Source organism: Schistocerca cancellata, chromosome 11 (assembly GCF_023864275.1).
Source record: "Schistocerca cancellata isolate TAMUIC-IGC-003103 chromosome 11, iqSchCanc2.1, whole genome shotgun sequence".
Classification (NCBI taxonomy): domain Eukaryota; kingdom Metazoa; phylum Arthropoda; class Insecta; order Orthoptera; family Acrididae; genus Schistocerca; species Schistocerca cancellata.
Window position 1 is genome coordinate 164,214,861 of NC_064636.1, and position 17,378 is coordinate 164,232,238.

General features: G+C 43.5%; 1 long non-coding RNA gene across 2 annotated transcripts in view; it reads left to right on the plus strand.

Moving 5' to 3' along the window:
- Positions 1-1,271: 1,271 nt before the first annotated feature.
- LOC126108607 (uncharacterized) overlaps positions 1,272-17,378 on the plus strand; it is a 78,132-nt gene continuing 62,025 nt past the window's right edge. For both annotated transcript variants that reach the window (XR_007523566.1, XR_007523565.1), the window contains exon 1: positions 1,272-1,405. This is a non-coding gene — a long non-coding RNA (uncharacterized LOC126108607). The remainder of the gene's footprint in view (positions 1,406-17,378) is intronic.

The window sequence follows — 17,378 nt, forward strand, 5'->3', positions numbered from 1 at the left end:
AAATTATGATAATGATTCTAAACAGACATAAATTTATCCTCTCTTGTTCTTATTTATTTCACTTATCTTCAACCTGCTTGGATGTAATCGCGTGAAATGTGAGTGTAACTTTATCGCAAGCTACATTCGTTCGTTTACAAGTATGATCCGTTCATTTCATAGCTTTCCTCTATGAAGCAACTTTGCATTAGGTATTACGTCATTGGTTAAAGTCAAAGAGTGGAATCTGACACTAGAATTTATCCCACTTGTTAATTAGTAGCTGTCTGTCTGTGATGATATCTGAAAGAGACCAGACGCATATGACTTGTGAAAAAAAATATATGCACGCCAAGTATTATTAACCTTGTGAATGTATTAAAGGTTGTGTGTGAAAATATATTCGCGACAGTTTTAAAAGGATTTCTGAATATTTATTTATTAGTCCATGAAAGTACATCGTATTAAATGTTTGGACGATCGTGAGGACCTGCAAGGGCTCCAGTAATAATGGAAACACCAACGTATCATCGCAGTGTTGAAGAGGCACAAGAATTCCTCTGAAGAATGGAAATTGGAATATTTTTAATTTTTACTCCTACGTATTCATAATGAAATCTTATTATTCAATTTTTTTCTTCATTAGCAACAGTGTTCGAACGCCTTCTCCTTTACCCGATGACATATTCCAGAATAATCTTCAAAAATCATTTAACCCTTTAAATAATATTTCCCTTACCATTTCCAAATTCTGTTCCCATAATTTTACATACGTTTGCATGCAACAGTCTGGAGATTACATCGGCTATCAATATACCAGCATTTTACATTTGCAGTAGCGTATCTCACGCTTACACTAACCTGTGATCTTGCAATGTTAATCACTGAAGTATCTTACCTGGACAAATGCAGTCCGGGAATTTCATTATTCTACATTAATTAATTTTTGGAGCTGCGATTTCTTTTTTGATGTGCTGACGGCAGAGGATAACAATACGTTTCAGGCACGTACGTTTAATTTCAAATTAGTGCCCACTTTAACTTGCTGCCTGTATAGTTCCCTGCTGGTATATTACACATTCGGTTACATGTTTCGTTATATATTTCGCCCATAAATTTATTATATGCATGGCAAAGTCGTTTATTGAATGTCAGAAATCTAGCGACTTTCTGAAGATTTTTTATATTAAAACTGGCGACATTTGAAGCTCCCATGTTGGTCATCCTGCAGTCCACGCAGACGCAGGTCTTCTTTCCTTCTGCCATGTGTACCGTTAGAAGACTTCAAGACTCAGGTTCTTACGGTTACTGGATAATGGATAAGTAGTGGTGTTTCTTCTGTGCCGAGTGCCCAAAGTTTTCTTATTGAAAAGTGACACTTCATTTTAAACGATTTGGGTGATCGTTATTATTTCTGACATTGAAGGTAAACATTTCCAAGACGTATTACTATTTCAGCTCGAATTCGAAACTTTTTATCTACATTTTGAGTTCCTAAAATGCAATAAGAAAGCTACGAGTTTGTAATTTTGGCATCCAGTTACAGGACACACTTTGAATTTATAACGCACAATTTTGAGTGAAGGGTGTATTTTCGTAATGTGGCTGCGTTTTGAAATTTTGTTGCAATAGCGTTTTTGTTAGTTCAAAGCAAGTGAAAGTATGAGGAAATAGTGCGAAGAACTGTTACGATTTTCATTATAATGTCCGATCTTCTAACGACTTTTTGCTATGAAATTCATGTAGGTGGGTTCCCAGCATATGTGTTTTGATTACTTTGTTCATTAAGTTTTCCAGAATAGCCTTGTTGTGTATTAAATTGGTTGTATGGTTTACTGAGATTTACTTGGGTTTCTGTTACCCCATCTCATCTCCTCCCGATTTTTACTTGTACTTTTTGTGCGACATACAGTGGTGGAAATATGTATTGCGTCACCTCTTACAATTAACAAATTTTTGTTAACAATCATTGAATAACTGAGCTAATTTATCCTTAATTTTTGTTTATATAAAAATGTTTGTTTTTAATAATTTAACACTTTCTTGGAAAATGAGTGGATGTGGATATGTCAGCTATTCTGTTTGCTATTGTGAAATATGAATACTATGTTGAAAGAAGCACTGCATATTAATGTTGTGACATAACACTGATGGATTTTAGTGTTTGTATTGCCTCATATGAACACATTGTTGCATTTAATACTTTGTTGCTCCACCACGCACCATAATCACCGCTTGGCATCGTGAAGGCATTGAGTGAATTAACTTTTTAATGTATTCCTAACTCAGTTCATGAAACAACACACTCACAAGGGTCTCCAACAACTCCTATTTATTCAGTGGCTTCTTTTTGGTGATAGCATTTCACATAACCTTCAGACAGTTCTGAATAGGATTGAGATCAGGGCTGTTTCCAGGCCACTCTAATACCCGAACCCCATTTTGTCGAAGGAACGATTTTACCTGAAATAGAGAAGTATGTGATGAATAACAAAGAAAAATCTGCTTCATGTTGGGTACAAATATTAGTCGTAGGAATCACCATCAAAGCTCTATGGCAAGGAGTAGAGTCACCCTGAAAAACGCAATTGGAAACATCTCCAAACTGGTCTCTAATGGTTGGCATAAGCTTCCTTTCAAGGATGCTTATGTAGGCATCTGTGTTGACAGTGCCATTGATGAAATCAAAACGACCAACTCCGTGACTGGAAATGCACCTCCAGACCACCTGTTCTTGTGGGTGTTTGTATGTGTTATGTATGATGGCACGAACACTTTTCCATCTGAGCCATGCAGATTAAATTTGGAGTCTTCTGAAAAGATTACTTTGTTCCACATTCTGGTGTCTGTGTCACATGTGCGCTGTCGTCACATTATCTTGGTCAATGAAGGCTGCCTTCTGGGACGACGGGCTAGGAGTCCAGCCTCCAGTAGTCTATTTCTTACAGTTCTACTGGTTACTGAGATGTCGCACATTTCTTCCCAGTCTCGCTTTAGTTCAGTTGATGGCAGGCGATGATCGTTGAGTGAATACCTTTTCAATACCCTGTCCTGTTTGGCAACAGACGCCCTTTTCTGACCTCTCCCTTTCTCATGATCAACATTTCCTTTTTCCCTATATTTTTCAGTAACCTCGAAATCGTAAACTGATTAAATCCTCTCTTAGAGGCTATCTCTCTGGTGCTGAGACCAGCAGATGAATAAGCAAGTATAGCAGCTTTCTTTTCTGGCATTAATTTAACTAACCTGCCCATCTTCTCACTGCAAAGTCTCAATTCAAAATGGCAGTATAAACATTGGTTTCACTGTAAAACCAAACGACAACAACAAAGAGTTTTGTATTGTTGGAAAACATGTGTGGAGTCAGATTATTAAGGCAAGAATATGCCAACAAAGTTTAGCAACCATGGGACTGGTATAACCTAAAGCAAACTCCTTCAAAAGACAAAGTAATTGTAACGCAATAAATATCATGTTATACATCTTTTCGAATTATTTATTTTGCAATACATAGCTTTTATAAAGAAAAGTGTGTGAAACAGGTATGAAACTTGAAAACTGGGCTACAGCATAGATAGTCCACTATCACATTCAAGATATCACTCTCTAGTCCAAATATTTTATCAACATTTATTGCATTACACCAACATGCTCACCCAATGCATTTTGGTGTTGCTGTTAAACCTATTTTAGTGAGTTACCAGTAAATCAAAGGAGTGAGAATGTGTTCAGTGGCACACTGTGATTACCACTGTTAGCCATTTCTTTGCTTTATCAGCATTTTTCACTAGTCTCCTTTTCCAATTGGTGTGGAAAGATTTAGTAACTTAGCAATTCTTATTTGCATTGGTAATCTTTGAATTACAACAGCACAGTCCTTTCCAAGTGGTTACATGGAGTGTTGCCTCAGGCTGTACCAAATGGTGCAGCTAGGACAGTGGAGCAGCATGGCTAAAATCTGCGTCTTTCCACAGTTCCTGTTGAATTGGTTAAATTGAATATTGATCTGGTTTTTTTCCCCCCCTCAGGTCATACTTTGGTATGCTGTTTACATTAAACTGTATTTGTCATCTGCTTAAACGATATGACTCGGCTACAGTCAAGCCTGTGACATACTTGTTTGGAGAACATTCTTTAGTGTTTCCATAACTAATGGTGGCTAAACAGCACTTACAGCTGATCCAGTGATGGAAACTGAATTAGTACCATGTAAATCTATGGTTAGTCATTATCCAAGTTGCATATAAACCATAGTTTCAGTGCACCACTTATGGTCGTGTTAAGAACAATTCAGGATAGATTGTGTGTCTACTTAAGGGAAAATGGCCCGCATCTCGTGGTCGTGCGGTAGCGTTCTCGCTTCCCACGCCTGGGTTCGATTCCCGGCGGGGTCAGGGATTTTCTCTGCCTCGTGATGGCTGGGTGTTGTGTGCTGTCCTTAGGTTAGTTAGGTTTAAGTAGTTCTAAGTTCTAGGGGACTTATGACCACAGCAGTTGAGTCCCATACTGCTCAGAGTTATATATATAAGGGAAAATGTGTACATGTTAAGTGAAAAAAATCAAATCTATTTTGTCAAAGACTGTACATATAAAGTATGTAGGAATAAATGTTCTGAGTTTTATAAAGAATGAAATAAAAAAAATTGAATATGGTAAGGTGTATTTCCCAAGTTTTGGTCATATTAATTCAAGATAGGTCAGACATTTAGCCACTTCATATTATGATAAAACTCGGGCTTAAAATAATTGTAGAATCAGTTTGCTAGAAACTCATTTGTTCTTTATACAAGCACATAAGAAAACAAACGTGTATAATGTACACAAGTTATAGAAAACAAATTAGGAAAAAAAAAAAAAATTGAACAATTGGCCTAGAAACAGTTTGATTAATTCCCTTATAGAAGCCCCTGTAACAGAACCTCTAGCCCCATTCACATCCGGCATCATTTTGTCGCAGGACTTTGTCTCTCTCAAGAATACCATATCACATTTTTTCCAAATGATTTTTGCAGAGGTAAATAGAAATTTTCCTTACTAACTCGAAACCCCATATTGGAACACTCCAGGACCAAGTCCATCAGTATATCAGGGTGGCAATTCTGGAAAACCTGGAAATTTTACGGAATTACATTTTACCTGGAAAAATCTGAGAATTCAAGGAATTTCATGAAATCTCTGGAAATTCTGCATTTTTAACTTAGCACTGAAACTGAATTGTATTGAGTTTTATGAATCACAAATTTTAAAATGTTTAATATTTCAAAGTTTGTTATTTATATGAATCTTATTGCATATAAATTATTGGTGTCTTAAAAACTGTGATTAAACTACTGCTTGTGGCGGTATATAGCTCAGCTGAGAGGAAAGAAAAGTCATTGGTGTGGTATGTTGTCCCCCCCCCTCCCTACTTCCCACCCCTCCCAATCTCTTACTGCTCATCATTAATTGATCAGGTAGATTCTTGTAGAGCTACACCTAAATCATATTTCTTCTATTTTAGGTTTAAAAGTGATGATTTGGTTGTTAGTTGTCAATGAATGTGAATGGCAAATAAAGCTTCTGGTAACAAATTGACCTGTAGTGTAGCCTAATATTCATCTTCACACCATATTTATACACACTTTATGTTACAAAAACTAAAACTGTCAAATAATTTCAGAAAACATGTAGTAGTTTATGGACAAGTCTCGAACACCTTATCTTCGCCACACTGCCTGATAACCCCCACCCCCCACCTGCCCGCCCCTCTGTGCCCTGCCCCCAGCAGTTTTATTCTGGTTCCTGGGTCTACTTCATTGAATTCGCTACTCCTTTCTCACTCTGAGTCACCTGACTGCCATGTTGTTTCCTAAATTGCATATGTCTCCTGCTGACTGCCATGCAGTGTTCTCCATACCACACACAGTGAATTCCGGAAACATCCTTCACAAGTGCACAGCCCAAGTCACACTGTTCTCATGTTCAAGCTTTCTGAAGAACAAGTGGCTCTGTACTACACCAAAATTTATTAACAAAAGCACTATCATATGTAAAATTTGCTTGTAAACTTAGATGGAAAGTCATTCATAGAAGTAAAGTTACTTCAGATGTGCCCCAGGGAATTGTATTGGGGTCCTTTTGCTCTATGTACTGTATTAATCACCTCCCAAACAACATAATCTCGGACTCTTTACCAATGATGCGGTGATCTGTAATGATGTGTCATCTGAAAAAAGCTGTACAAATATCCAATCAGATGTTTAGTTGCAAACGTGTCAATATTTGTGTCTTGTTTAAATAATCAAGAATGTAAAATTGTGCTCACAAGATCAACAAAGTGTGCTGTTGGGTTGATGCAAAAGTTCATAGTATTTTTCCAGAAGTTTGATAAATACAAGATACACATAACAGAGACTTTTGTCATCAGTAATATATTCTCCATCAGTATTTACAACAGTCTGTCAGTGCTGGGATAACTTTTCAATTATGTCACTGTAGAAATCATGTGGTTTTGAGGCGAAAAACTCAATGAGCTGTGTTTGGAGCACATTTTCATCTGGAAAGGTAAAAATATGAGGGTGCAAGATAAGGTGAATAAAGGTGGGTGTGGAATGACAGCAAAGTTCAACTCCTGATAGTGTTTTTGTCAGACCAGCAGAATGCGGGTGGATGTTAACGTGGAGTAGCATCTTTTCAAGCAGTCTTCCTGGTTGTTGTTCTCGGATTGTGTCTGCAAGACGTCTGAGTTGTCGATAGTAAATTTCACCAGTGCTCGTTAAATCGCAGGGAAGAAATTCGTAACACACCACGCTGTTGCTGTTCCACCAGATGCGTAACGTTATATTTTGTGGATGCACACCAGTCATTGTATGGCGAGTTCTGCTTTAACCATTCCTTTCTTTTAGCGTCGAATGAAATAGGACTTGCACTTCGCGGCTGAACTTCACCGAATGCCGCCCACCCCCCTGGCCGACGATGCCATTCGCTCATTTCAGTTTCCCTGTGTTAGCGTAAACGCTCCATTTATTGTCACAAGTAATGATAAACGATAGGAGTTGTTGTTGCTCTCGAGCCAACTGATAAGCGAGCAGAGAAAGCACGTAAGGCTGCCCACCGATTTATGTAATTTTAGAGTAGAGCTTGTCGTCCCCGTGACAGTGCGATAATCACAGTTAATCACACTTGCAGTTCTCAAATATCCTGCTGTGGATCATTACGGATTAATGTGTCTAACAATCTTCGTCAAAACCCGACTGTCTTCCTGAAGTGAAGTGATCCTCCTTAAAATGAGGAAGCCATTTTCTTGTCATGCTCTGTGCAAAGGCATTATCCTCGTGCACACAGGTAAACGAGACTCGCACACGATCTTAAAGGCGTGTGCTAGTCTCGTTTACCCTCTTTGCACTGACTTTACCAGTTACGACATGTTAACGGTCCGAGGACTCGGAGCATTGTACTCGATAATGGCATAAAAGCCGAAATCTAGATAGTGCAGAAGATATATAAAGTCAAATGGTCGTTCAGTCTCAGTGCAATAACCACTCGGACAGCAGGTGGCAACATTAGCAGTGAAGGGTATATAAAGCTTGTCCAGGTGATACAGAAATGAGTGCAGTTGTCGTAATGCGGAAACGCGGCAATTTGTGTGATGTGCAAAACATCGCCATCATTGGCTTTTGCCCCGAGTGTGGAAGGATTTCCAAAAATGGCTAAGTTTGTAAACTGTTTGCACGACACCGTAGCTAAAGCGTACTGCGCACGGCAAAATGGCACTACCCAAAACTGGCACCGAGACAACCGGTGCATCGAGGTCCGTAGATGACGGGTGAAGGGCGCCTGCAGAGATACGTGGGGGAATAGGTGTGCAACTGATGAGCAGCTGACCACCCAGATAGACCGAGGGGCTGTCTCTCCTCAATTACCGCCCAGCAAATGAAGCTGCAGCAGGTGCCAGGCTCGTGCAGCTGTGCTGACTGCTGCCAGCCGAGCCACTGACAGGGGCAGGGATTTGTACGCTGGTGCTGCATCTGGACGTCCACTGAGTGAGTGGTCACAGGTAGCCTTTTTGGGTGAATCAGTTTATGTTCCATTGATGTGAAATGTCTGAAAGCAAACACCCTGCAACAGTTGTCAGAATGGTGCAGGCTGGAGGAGGGAGTGCTACGGTCTGGGGCAGTGGTGGTCAAGCTGCAGCCCAGCAACTAACACCGACTAACTTTTAAGAGTGTACCTTTCCTGCACCATCACAAACAAGAATATTGAGAGAGACAGTAATATTTTAAGATATGTTTAATTTTAATTGACAGAGTGAATTCGTTTGTGAGCTAAAAATAGTTGACTGCTTACCTCAGGGACAGAGGATTAAGTAGTGCGACGGTGGGGGGGGGGGGGGGATTAGAGGAAGTAAGGGCTTTTTTTCTTCCTTCAGTACTGACAACCCATTGGCGAGTATCACTCACTTTGATCAGCTCGTAACGTATAAATTTTCACACGGAAGTTACGTGAATTTGTGAAATGTACAGTACAGAGGTCATCGTCTTCAAACGTGGCACTTATTTGTAGCATTAATTTAATGAAGGGTATCTTAAGACAATATAGTGAGTGCAAGAAAACGGACTTTCAAAACATGTAGTGAACATTAGTGATCATATATCATATTACATAAAGCATTTAAATATAAGTACCATTACTGTTATTAATCTGCTCATACAAACAATGCTACAATACTTCAGCAGGCAGTTTGTGTCACAACTTTGTGGTCGCCAAGGGTGGTAGCAATTTGGGAGAGGTAAGTCAGCGTGAAGAGTTCTGAATGTACTCGTGGGCTGGCAACTGACCTATTGCACTCTTACCGTACACGTCGGAGGCTGATAACGTGCTAATCTATGTCGGTTACGAAACTTCTAAATAAAAATGAATGTTTGCCTGTTTGTTAGGAATGTATAATCTTAAAACATAATAGGCCAATTTATGTGTGATTTTGCAAAATGACCTGCATTGTCTGCAAAAATTTTTCACCCACAATGTACTGAGGGAAAGACAGTGCTGCAATTCTCCACATTCCTTCTTCTGTATGGAGAGATTTCTGTAGGCTCTCACATTTTGTTAGCCCTGTGTAACAGTTAAACAAAAGGGAGTAGCCTTTTGTTGTGTGTAAGCAGACTTTCTGATTGAGCTGAAACTTTGTACAGTTGCTGTTGTTTTCTCTATAAAAATAAAAGTACTGAAAGAAGCATCAATTGCTAGTTCTATCGGCCACACAAGAGAAAGAAAGAAATAGATGTTTCTCGAGGAAGCGAGGATCGCCAGGCGAGCGACGAATCGATCGTGTGTGGGTCGCTCGGACACGTGCGTCTGAATCGGAAGACAGACACACGCGAAAAAATTTGCCTGATTGTTTGCGAGCTGCTAGATTGCACGCTTTGGAATCTGTTATATGTGCAGGCTTCATGAGGGAGACAGCAGAAAAATGTTTCTGCACGAGACAGAAAGACCAAAATTATTGTATACCCCAGAACACTTGGAATAGACTTATTCATACACTGCAATGATGAAGAAATTTTTCTTCTACTTATTCTCTTCAGATAAGTGTCTGCTTCATTTACGTGTACCTACTTCCAATAAATTACAAAACGATTGAAATAGACATTGCAAGCAAGTCGGGCTTTAGTTAATAATAAAATCGGTACATGTGCAGCACAGTGTGGTGCCCCACAATGTCGGTGTTGGTCTGGAGTGAAATAGTCGATGACTGCCGGTCTAGGCAATGATTTTGTGGGGTACCGTGGTTGGTCTCCTCACTCTGGAAGGCACAGTGGATCGACACAAATATAAATCTATTCTTGGGGACTGTGTCTGTCCATATGTGCAGTTTTGTTTTTTCTCTGCACGAAGGATCTATGAGCACGACAATGCATTGTCACACAGTGCGAATTGTACCTTCGGAGAGCACCGGAAAGAGTTTACTGTACTGTTGTGGGTTGGCAGGAGGCAGGAGAGCCAACACCGGTATACTAGAGGAAGCCGAAAGGCACGCGTTTTAGCTCACGCAGGCTGGCGTGATGTCTGGAACAAGACAAGGAAATTAGACTTTTGAAAAACGGACGAAGCTGGTGGAATACTTAACTTTAATCCATTAATGATGAGCGTCACTCTTGACAGTACATGTTTCGTAATCTCAATAGTAACTGGTAGTGGCGCCTTGCTAGGTCGTAGCAACTGACGTAGCTGAAGGCTATGCTAACTATCGTCTCGGCAAATGAGAACGTAAGTAGGCAGTGAACCGTAGCTAGCAAAGTCGACTGTACAACTGGGGCGAGTGCTAGGAAGTCTCTCTAGACCTGCTGTGTGGCGGCGCTCGGTCTGCAATCACTGATAGTGGCGACACGCGAGTGCGACGCGTACTAACGGACCGTGGCCGATTTAAAGGCTACCACCTAGCAAGTGAGGTGTCTGGCGGTGACACCACATGTACTATCTTGGCCACCAAACTCCCCGGATGTAAACTCAGTTGAGAATCTGAGGGGCTGTCCCCGTCGGGCTGCTCGCACCGGGGATCCTCGACTGAGGCACCTAGCGCAGCTGGCCACTGTACTGGAGTTGGCAAGCTCCACATCACTGCCGGTACCTTCCAGAACCTCACAGACACTTTTCCTGCACGCCCCTCAGTGGCCTGCACTGTGAAATGTGGGTATTCGGGCTTTTTGGCAGATGTTCACATTAATGTGACTGACAGTGGCATTACGTAGTTATTTGGACCGGTATTATCGGCGACCACCTGCTCGGATACTCCTCTCCCGTGGTCAGTTCTTCTCCCAAACACCTTAATGGACATATGTTTGGAATTTCTGCTGAACAGTCTTCCTCTTTAATCAGAGATGTCACGTTTAGCAATATGACAGGTAATTGTGGCTGATGCACAGTGTAGTGACAGCCCAGTTCCAAATTTTTGTCAACGCCTCATTACGTTCTCCAGGAGACGAGGCCTTTGTGTCTAGCCACTTTGATCACCACCGGCCTTACCTACCTGTGCTTTTTACTTGTGGAGCCACTAGGAAAGTACTGTCTGCCGAACCAGTGGTAGACACACGGTCGAACAGTGGGTCAGTAGCCTGTGACGCTATTTGGCTGTGGCACTGAACTTTCAAAAGAAAGAGGCACGTGATGTGAGCTGCGAAAGTTTGCATTGCATTCTGTGGTGGGCGCTTTGATCATTTTTTGCTAATTTGTGAGAAAATTACATCGTGTGATATGTAAGGTAATGAGCAGTGTGCATACTAACATCTTTGTTCTTTACCTGTCAGGAGTCTGCCTGAATTTTGTCCCCCTTTTTTAATAATCAGAAGTGACTAAGAAAAGTGAATAGTTGGTATGTGTAATTTTTTAATTTTGTGACATTTCATCTGGTTTTTGGTCCGTTGCAATGGTGGGCAAGTTAATGCCTCCAGCAGTTAGCAAAATGGTTTTAATAAGTCTTCCAAAACCTGTTTTTTGATAAGACAGATCTCTGACAGTTATTTTGGTGCATTTTAGTACATTCTCGTACTGTGAAAATTGCAAGGGGACAACCACTATGTAAATCTCTTGTGGCGTACCTTGTATGTCTTTCCAAAAAGTTATTATTTTGACAAGTTTTTTTATGAGTGGCGTGAATATTATTTGTATTCTTTCTCTTACACCCAAAGAAACATTTGTTATATCAAACTGGTTTGCAATGGTCCCCTCCATCTTCCAAATTTCTTCGTCTCTGTTTATGCTGTTGCGTACTGTATGCTTCACAAGGCAGCGCACTCCTTAGCATCTCTGTAATGCTCTCTTCTACATTTACTGAGGTGTTGAGCTGCTATGATGATGCTCTTAGCTCTGTAGTTATGTGTGAAGAAAACTGGCACCAGATCTGAGCAGCTCGCACTCTCTGGATATGTCAGCTGGGTATCACCATGTGGATTTTGTATTATGTGGACACTTTAATGTGGCAGTTTTAGATTGGAGCCGTTCTTTGCTCTACACTCGTGTTAAGTACCGGTAGGGTTCGGGCCCAAACTGTTAAGTATACGACACTGCTGACCTCAGCAGAGTGTTACGCTGTAACTGCAATGGAATGCTTCGGATGGTGTTTTATTTTGAAATGAGTGAAGAGACTACTTCTGGTCCATGAGAAGATTTAGGTATGACCCTTACAACACCAGAAGGAATTAGTCAGATCTGCTTTCGTAGAACCACTTTGAATCCTGTGAATAGGAGGCCTGCTACTTTCTCCTCGGGCAGTCTTAAGTTCTCATCTGTTTGCACTACTTTGTTGTAGTGTCCACACAACAATTGTATTGAAGTAATACAAGCAAATGTAGAGTTGATGTGACAGACCCTGTGTATGTAGATGTAGTAAAGGGTGAAAAAGAGTGCTTTCTTCCGCTATGCCATTGGTCGAGTTATTGATATGTGATCCTGTAAGCATATCCTCAGTAACTTTTCTTCAATTCTGCTAAGCTTACAGTAAATTTTGTGATAAAAGTTACATAGTGGATATCCCTTGAAATTTTTGTAGTTTGAGGGATATATGTGCACAATGTTTTAGAATACTAGTTGGAGACTGGTCTGTTATCTAACATAACATTTTCTGAATTTAAACAATGGAAAATCCAGGATGGAATCTTTAACACTATGATGAAAAGGATAGTTGCTTGACGAAAGCCTTATTGGCCGGAAACTAACTTTCCGACAGTCTCTTTCTCTCGTGCCTTTCTGCGACACAGTATCTCCGCTATATAGTATGTAGCAACTATCCTTTTGTTATTTTCTGAATTTGGTTTGCAGATACAGTTTTTATGATGACGTACGTGATAAAAATGGTGAAGTGCTTTTAAATATTTCATGGATGTCAACATTGCACTAGGTTACAGACTCATAAGTTACCACAACCATTGTTTGGTATTTACATTCATTTCCTCCCCCATCTCTGAGCAATATCATCTTTTGACCTAACCTCTACCTCGGGCTTCGTAATGGATCGATCACACTCTAGCCAATTTCCTTTATACTGACTCTTTCTTATGTGGTATCTTCTGTAGAATGTTTAGGTATTAACCGACTGACCGATTATGTACAGTATGAAGGTATTTGAAATTGTAATTAATGGAACTCGAATAATAATGGGTATAAGTGTGGCAGTCACGGTTAGCTCCCAGTGCCCATTCGTCAGTCCCTCCCACAGGGTCAGTAGTGGTCTTTGACGGTCCCCTGTGTGTCCTCGTATCAGTCTATTTATCATGAGCCTGCAGTCAATTTGTGAATCAGTGTACCAGCAGGTGGCTAGAGCTCTTGCTGCTAATTGTGACATGGTGTGTTAGTGCACAAAGGGAAAGACATACTGATTACAATTTTCTGTTCAGCTCGTATTACATAACCATTACATCAAAGAAAGCATGCAAGTGACACAGGTTCATAGTCGTCTTATGTGTGGGGGAATAGACCTGTGCCTGTTCTGTCTCTGTGAAGCTTATGTCCACCTTTTCCTCAACCGACATTTGTGTCTGATTACTTTCAGTTTGCAGCTCAGGATTATCTCAGTCTTCCATGCTTCATTCTATTCACATGTTGTTTCCACCTCTCTCTGTATTCAGTTATTTCCTCATTACTAGCACCGACATTAACCCCCCTGCGGGTCCGGGGATTAGAATAGGCCCGAGGTATTCCTGCCTGTCGTAAGAGGCGACTAAAAGGAGTCCATCCCCCTCACGGGGGTAGTTAGCGCCTGCGTCCGGAGACGGACGGTTTCACGACCTATAATCGTGGTCTTTTTGGTTTTAAACTTCTCGTTTCTTCCTTCCTTTTGTTGGTCCCTTTCTTTGCTCTTCTCCACCTCACTGTCTTCCTTACTCTTTCCCTTGACTTCTCCTTGCCTTCTCATTGCCTTTTTCTCCTTGCCTTCTCATTGCCTTTTTCTCCTTGCCTTCTCATTGCCTTTTTCTCCTTGCCTTCTCATTGCCTTTTTCTCCTTGCCTTCTCATTGCCTTTTTCTCCTTGCCTTCTCATTGCCTTCTTCTCCTTGCCTTCTCTGGTCTCCGCCTCGGCGTTTGAGACAGTCTGTCCTCTTTCTCCCTCTCTCTCTTCTTTTTCCTCTTCTTCCTTCCTCCCTGTGCGTGTCTGAAGGCCGACCCACGCGTTCGCACGCGTAGCCGGTGACGGGGTAACGCGTAAGTCCCCGCCCTGGGTAGACATGTAAGGCACGCGCGTACCCCCTGGTAAAGGCCAGGCCCGGGGAGGGGTGATTGCCTGAGCTGATACCTTCTGACCATGCCGATTGGTCCCTCCGTCTGTTTCTCGGGAGGTGTGACCTGAGGTGTAAACATTCACCTAAGGCGGGAGTGCCCTCTGAGAGGGTCCCCACAAGGAAGGAGCGCGCCATCGGAGACGCTGGCAATCATGGGGGATTCCTCCGCAATGGATTCTACTCCATCGCTTTCGACTTCGACCCAAAAACGGAAACGTGACCAGCCAACAGTGACAAAAGTACTACCGCCTGCCCCACAGTTCCTCGTAGTTTCTCGCACTGAGGACGGAAAGGATTTTTCCTCTGTCAACCCTTTTGTTATTCAGAAGGGCGTTGATGCCATAGCCGGATCTGTCAAATCTTGTACCAGGTTGCGTAACGGCACCTTATTACTAGAAACTGAGAATGCCTTTCAGGCACAAAAACTGCTTCGGGCCACCCTCCTGTACACGTTCCCTGTCCGGGTGGAGGCCCACCGAACTTTGAATTCGTCTCGTGGTGTAGTGTATACTAGCTCCCTCGACGGATTGACTGACGAGGAGCTTCAATCTTTCCTCGCTGAGCAGGGCGTGACGGCTGTCCATCGGGTCATGAAAAAGGTCAACAACGACCTTGTACCGACCCGGACACTCTTCTTGACCTTCGATAGTGTTAAGCTGCCATCGCGCATCAAGGCGGGCTACGAGGTTATTTCTGTTCACCCCTATGTCCCGACACCTACGCGCTGCTACCAGTGTCAGCGTTTCAATCACACTCGACAGTCTTGTTCCAATGCGGCTAAATGTGTCACTTGTGGCAGGGATGCCCATGAGGGTGACTGTCCACCTCCGTCTCCTCATTGTGTGAACTGTCAGGGTGACCATGCCGCATCCTCCCGCGACTGTCCTGTCTATAAGGACGAACGTTGCATCCAAGAAATTCGTGTCAAAGAGAAAGTGTCCACCTCGGCTGCTCGCAAGCTATTGGCTAGTAGGAAGCCCACGCTGCTCCCAGCGGGGAAATATAGTACTGTCCTCGCCTCTCCTCGGACTACCCGGGAGGTCGCAACCCAGACATGCGATCTGACCTTCAGCACCACGGTCGTCCGTTCGGCCAGTGCTAAGATCGCGCGGTCGACGTCTCCTCTTCCTCCCATCACACCACAGACACCAGCCACTTCCTCAGCTTCTGCTAAGTCGAAGACACCGAAGTCAGATGCACGGTCCTTCAAGAAGGAACCATCCCGTGCAGACTTCCTCCGTCCCTCGACCTCCCAGCCTTCGACCGATACTTCCACCAAACGTCCTTCCAAAAAGGCGCATAGGAAGCACAGTTCTCCTTCTCCGCCACGGCGCATCTCTTCTCCTGCGCCACCCAGCGGTTGCCGCCCCAGGCCGTCCTCCGTTTCGCCTGGCCGCACCGCCGGTAGCCGTACATCTGGCCGTTCACCGGCGGAGGAAGCTCCCCCTCCCGGCCATCCTCCCGAGATGGCCGATGACCCTATAGACCCCATGGACGATGACTGTCCGCCTACTGATAGCGGCGGCAGTGCTCGCTCGAAGCCAGGCCCTAAGCGGCCTTCGAGGTGACCCCTTCTCTCATCTTCCTTTTCTTACGATGGCACTTATTCACTGGAATATTCGCAGCATTCGCTCCAACCGAGAGGACTTGAAGTTGCTGCTCCGCTTGCATCGTCCGCTCGTCGTAGCCCTCCAGGAAACGAAGCTACACCCATGCGATCACATTGCCTTGGCACACTACACCTCTGTGCGTTTTGACCTACCCCCTATGGTAGGAATCCCAGCTCATGGAGGGGTTATGTTGCTGGTCCGGGATGATATTTACTACGATCCCATCACGTTGCACACCGGCCTGCAGGCAGTCGCCATCCGCATTACTCTCCCCACTTTTACGTTTTCCTTTTGTACCGTTTACACTCCCTCGTCATCTGCCGTTACCAGGGCAGACATGATGCAACTTATTGCTCAGCTACCTGCACCGTTTTTGTTAACTGGAGACTTCAATGCCCACCATCCCCTTTGGGGTTCTCCAGCCTCCTGCCCGAGGGGCTCCTTGTTAGCAGACCTTTTCAACCAGCTCAATCTTGTCTGCCTTAATACTGGCGCCCCTACTTTTCTTTCGGACACATCTCATACCTATTCCCATTTAGACCTCTCTATATGTACTCCCCAACTTGCACGCCGGTTTGAGTGGTATGCACTTGCTGATACATATTCGAGCGACCACTTCCCGTGTGTTATCCATCTCCTGCAGCATACTCCCTCTCCGTGCTCCTCTAGTTGGACCATCTCCAAGGCAGACTGGGGGCTCTTTTCTTCCAGGGCGACCTTTCAGGATCAAACCTTCACAAGCTGCGATCGTCAGGTCGCACACCTCACGGAAGTCATTCTCGCTGCTGCTGAATATTCCATCCCTCACCCTACTTCTTCTCCACGTCGCGTACCGGTCCCCTGGTGGACCGCAGCATGTAGAGACGCTTTACGTGCTCGTCGACGTGCTTTACGCACCTTTAAACGCCACCCTACAGTGGCGAATTGTATTAATTATAAACGATTACGTGCTCAGTGTCGTCGTATTATTAACGAAAGCAAGAAAGCCAGCTGGGCTGCTTTCACAAGCACCTTCAACAGTTTTACTCCTTCTTCTGTTGTCTGGGGTAGCCTGCGCCGGCTATCTGGCACTAAGGTCCACTCCCCAGTTTCTGGCTTGAAGGTCGCGAATGAAGTCCTTGTGGCCCCTGAGGCTGTCTCCAATGCCTTCGGCCGCTTTTTCGCCGAGGTTTCGAGCTCCGCTCATTGCCACCCTGCCTTCCTCCCCCGCAAACAGGCAGAGGAGGCTAGGCCACCTGACTTTTGCTCCTCGAATTGTGAAAGTTATAATGCCCCATTCACCATGCGGGAACTCGAAACCGCACTTGGCCGATCACGGTCCTCCGCTCCAGGGCCTGATTCTATTCATATTCAGATGCTGAAGAACCTTTCTCCTGCGGGTAAAGGTTTTCTTCTTCGTACATACAATCGCATCTGGATTGAGGGACATGTTCCCGCATGCTGGCGCGAGTCTATTGTTGTCCCGATTCCTAAGCCGGGGAAGGACAACCACTTGCCTTCCAGTTATCGACCTATCTCACTTACCAGCTGTGTCTGTAAAG